Here is a 5,403-nt window from a genome sequence, read left to right on the forward strand (position 1 = left end):
CGATATCATTGCGCCTCAGTATAGGACTTCACACCATTCATGACAAGAACGTTCTGTTGAACGACCTGAAAGACGACAATGTTATTGTTTATTCGTTAAATGGAACCGAATTCCAAGCAAAGTTAGTATTATGCTTAAATATGTGTATCAGTTCGTTTTAGTCAAAAGAAGTTCACATACTAAGTATGATTGTCTATGTAATACAGAATGATGGTAGAATTTGTTATCAATATTACTAACAACAGACTGAATCATTAAGATATGTACGTGCTACTTATTAAGCCAAACATCATTTGGTTGCAATGTTGCAAACTTAGAGTTCTAGTGAGTCACTTCGACAATCCATGGTAACTTCAGATAAAAACCATATCGTTCTCATGCTTGATATTACAGATTTATTGACTTCGGGCACGCATCATGTGGATTTGAGAAGCGGTACGGTGGCAATGCCACAACGAACGCCAGATGCACTCACTTAGCTCCTGAAGTCAGAGCAGGAGAACCAACCACGGCTTCCTCTGATGTTTACAGTTTGGGATTTGTAATGGCTCTGTTTCGGATAGACAAACTAGCAAACATTGTGAGTCAATGCATGGGGCACGAACCAGCTCAACGACCCTGCTTACCTACTGTCGTGAGGAATTTGATGGATTTGATGTAAATTACGTAAATCTGATTTATATCAACAATGTACATTCTAAATACCGGCTACCTACTTCGATCATTTTCAACAAGAACTCATCAAACCACAAAAATTTTCTTTCATTGTGCCAAATATTTTAATTGTTCATTCCAAAAGATTGTATTTTTAAGATACGTTATTCGTTATCGTGTTTATACAACTAAAGACTGTTCTATTTTTAGTACTGTTTATTTTACATAACAAAGCATTGATATATACAGTTGTTAATGGCGTTGATTTACATTTGTTAATGCTATTGTTACTATTTATATCTTTTATCTACAATTGTTTTAACTGGTGAATGCTTCCTCAACGGTGATAATGAATTAATTGATAACTTCCACTATTAAGCCAATATTTCAAATTTAAAACACACCAATAAGTGTGTAAGGGGTTGGGTTTACTTGATGGGGTGGGTGTGGCATACCGTGTTGTACAGAACAGGATACGATCCTCTGGCACACTGTGAAAAGTTGTAAGATCGTAAGTCTCTGGCGTGGATGAAATAAGCCCGTAAACTTGGCCTGCTGTACATCAGAGCTTGACACAATAGCATTTTACAACTATGGGTAGATTTCATTTTGGAAAAAATATAATTAATAAAAGAGAATTAAAACAAGGTATTTTCATCCGTACTGAAAACACACTCGTTTTTTATTTTTCTGAATCACGTGTCGGGAAATATTTCAAGATGTGATAATATGACTGTGAGAATTCTTTAAACATATAAACTCACATATATATACAATGTGCTATTCTGATTTTACTGCTGTTCTTTTTACATAACAAAGCATTAATATATACAGTTGTTAATGGAGTTGGTTTTACATTTGTTAATAATATTGTTACTATTTATATCTTTTATCTACAATTGTTTTAACTGGTGAATGCTTCCTCAACGGTGATAATGAATTAATTGATAACTTCCACTATTAAGCCAATATTTCAAATTTAAAACACACCAATAAGTGTGTAAGGGGTTGGGTTTACTTGATGGGGTGGGTGTGGCATACCGTGCTGTACAGAACAGGATACGATCCTCTGGCACACTGTGAAAAGTTGTAAGATCGTAAGTCTCTGGCGTGGATGAAATAAGCCCGTAAACTTGGCCTGCTGTACATCAGAGCTTGACACAATAGCATTTTACAACTATGGGTAGATTTCATTTAGAAAAAAAAATACAATTAATGAAGAGAATTAAAACAAGGTATTTTCATCCGTACTGAAAAACACTCGTTTTTCATTTTTCTGAATCACGTATCGGGAAATATTTTAAGATGTGATATTATGACTCTGTTTGAAAATTCTCATATATTTATACAAGGTGCTATTCTGATTTTACTGCTGTTCATTTTAAATAACAGTTTTAATATTTATAAGTAATGCAGGTTTAATCTACTGGTATATTCATAAAAATGGTTATTGAGTCGAACAAGTTTTTTTTTTACTTTTAAATACATGAATTGTTATCACCGATTTCATAAACAATTTACTGTACAAATTCAATTGATTTTCCAATGTTGAGCAATTTCGTCTCCGAGCAATACATGTAAGTACTTATTCACTATGGAATATAACAAATATGTGGACGTATTCATTGTTTTTATCCATAACTTTATATTTGTGTCCTTATGTTTCCATCATACTATGTAGCAAGGATACATATTAATGTTGCTCTCATTAAATTAATTTGTTATCAATTCGTCTTTGTGTTCTACATGTGTACGTATTTATTTAGTTACTTGAAGTATCACCACAAGTACTGTTTATAACCATTTGCATAAAGATGTTCTTTTGACAAGTTCAATTACTTTTCCGTTGTGTATTTATGTATCAAGACATGTGAATATTTATTTCCGATTGAATTTTTTCGGAACTGATTTTCCAGTCTTCCCAAAGACTGGCTAACCATGCTTCTGTATTACAATGATTTAGATTGACTTTTTGAAAATGATAACGACTCTGACTGTGGAATTTAAAGAACTCCAGAGAGCTTTTGACCAATATTTAACACCTCCCTCTGAAAAAAAATTAGAATATTGAATTTTTCTACCCTGGACATCACCATACCCCATTCTAAACGGAAGGAACGCCTTCGTTCTCTTGTTAGGAGAGTTTTCTTTTCCAAGACACGTGAACAGCGGTATAAATACAAACGTATTTCATAATAAATAAAGATACGTCCGAATCAAGAAACAGACGAAGGACAAAATCATAAAGTTTCTGGTTGACCACATCTTCGTCGAGTCCGGCGGTAAGATCCTCCATCAGACTTTTGGCATACCTAGGGGAGATAACTGTGTCCCTCCGTCGACTGATTTGTTGTTGTTTTCATACGAGGCTGAATTTATTGAAGATTATTTTCAAAAGCAGGTCACAAAGATCTTGCAAATTCGTTTAATTTCACTTTCAGACATATTGATCTGATTTGTCGACTGGTAAAACTCACATTTTTTATCTGATTTGTCTGCTGGTAAAATTCACAGCTCTGATCTGATTGGTCTACAAATCTCACAACTTTGATATGATTGGTCTACAAATCTCATAACTCTTATCCGATTGGTCTGCTGTAAATCTGAGATTATTGATCAACATTAATTTCTTATCATCAATAGTCTTTTCATTTATTTGTGATAGCAACAAAGATCACATAAAACGAAGTGATTTTAACAAACCTTTTTATTTTCCATTATTTATAACAATATCTTCAGTAACACTTCAGCCATACACACAAATAAAGGAAAAAGAAAAAAAACATAAAAACAAAAATAGCTGCTCACTGATCTATAGCGCCAGCTTAAACTAACACATTACAGGCAAAATATACTCAAAACAAGGGACATAATCCTCAGAAACGAAGAACAGTAGAAACTACAACACAGATCAAATAGATCGATAAGACCGTAGTTCTGAAACGATATTAGTAAAATTAAGTCTGTTGATGGATAAAAGAGTATTTAATAATTATTTCTGTGTAGTTTACATAATATCACAGTTACTATATATAAAACACACATTTCACCAAAAAACAAACAGCATTGGAACAAACAATCTTTAACTAATAAAAACACACTTGGCTAGAGTCTTAAATGTTTTTAAAACATCTATTAGTATCAGTTTACACGTGACAACGATATACACATGTATGGTTACAGCCCTTAAAAACAACGATAAAGTATACAAATATGTCGTGTTTTAGTCTTGTTTATACCACAAGATTTTAGTAGAATCTTAACTACACTAACGCATGACATCAAAAGGTTTTTAGTAGAAGATTATAGTGTGATAATTTTCACTCGATATCAAAGGGTTTAGTAGAATCTTACTTCACTAAGTCGTCAAACTAATGTATGATTTTATTTCAATAAATAACTTATATACTCTGAAGCATATCAATACTTGAATTTGTTCAACAAACACTTTTTCACTAATTCAATCTTTAACTTTCAGATTTCTCATATTTTCAACCTTTTTTGTGATCTTCCTGGACTGACCCAGCACATTCACACACCCATCTCTGAACCATTTGTATAAGGATGAGACACTTTCAAGAATGACTTTGCTCTTTGAATTCTAGTCCAACATATAAAGGGAGACAACACCTTATTTATTCCAAGATTATGCAATGTTCAGTATATTGACCACTTTTTTTAAATGAAGTGACCTGATTTTTTATTGAATTATTAAATGAATGTAGTGACTGTATATTTTAGTGGTAATCAGAATAATCTGTGTGTTTACCTGTAACTTGTGTATAGTGACCACCTGTGTATAGTGACCACCAGTGTTTACCTGTAACTTGTGTAGTGACTACCTGTGTATAGTGACCACCTGTGTTTAACTGTAACTTGTGTAGAGTGATCACCTGTGTATAGTGATCACCTGTGTTTACCTGTAACTTGTGTAGTGACTACCTGTGTTTACCTGTAACTTGTGTAGAGTGACCACCTGTGTATAGTGATCACCTGTGTTTACCTGTAACATGTGTAGTGGCTACCTGTGTACAGTGACCACCTGTGTTTACCTGTAACTTGTGTAGAGTGACAACCTGTGTATAGTGACCACCTGTGTTTACCTGTAACTTGTGTATAGTGACCACCTGTGTATAGTGACTGCCTGTTTACAGTTACACGTGTTTAGCTGTAACATGTGTATAGTGACCACCTGTGTTTACCTGTAACTTGTGTAGTGACCACCTGTGTATAGTGACCACCTGTGCATAGTGACTGCCTGTGTACAGCTATACATGTGTTTAGCTGTAACATGTGTATAGCTGCCATCTATGTTTAACTGTAACCTGTTTACAGTGACCATGTGTTTTGATGTATTCTGTACTTTACAACCTCATGTGTTAGGTGGTCCCTTGTGTATAGTGACCACCACCAGCATTTGGTAATGAAACTGACCACTACTACAGTGCAGGTGTAATGAACATATTTTTCTGTTGAGTGTAGACCTTTTTAATCTGTTGGGTGAACACCTGTTTTTCTATTGTGTGTACGCCTGTTTTTCTATTGTGTGTGTGGACACCTGACTTTCTATTGTGTGGACACCTGACTTTCTACTGTGTGGACTCCTGTTTTTCTATTGGGTGAACATCTGTATTATGTGAACATCTACTTATTTTTATCGTCCATACTTAGTGACAATCTCTGTTTGCTGACTACATGGTCATCTATATTAAACACAAAGAATATCTTACAAAATAAATATAACAAAAC

General features: G+C 34.0%; 1 long non-coding RNA gene across 1 annotated transcript; it reads right to left on the reverse strand.

Annotated features, from left to right (window-relative positions):
• Nucleotides 1–3,343: 3,343 nt before the first annotated feature.
• On the reverse strand, nucleotides 3,344–5,197 carry LOC132557811 (uncharacterized). The gene is made up of 2 exons (XR_009554531.1): nucleotides 4,748–5,197; nucleotides 3,344–4,447 (listed from the first exon to the last, which is right to left on the reverse strand). It is a non-coding gene; the product is annotated as an uncharacterized LOC132557811 (long non-coding RNA).
• Nucleotides 5,198–5,403: the final 206 nt, after the last annotated feature.

Source organism: Ylistrum balloti, unplaced genomic scaffold, assembly GCF_031769215.1.
Source record: "Ylistrum balloti isolate Yb309-2 unplaced genomic scaffold, AGI_CSIRO_Ybal_v1 Utg370728, whole genome shotgun sequence".
NCBI classification, from domain to species: Eukaryota; Metazoa; Mollusca; class Bivalvia; order Pectinida; family Pectinidae; genus Ylistrum; species Ylistrum balloti.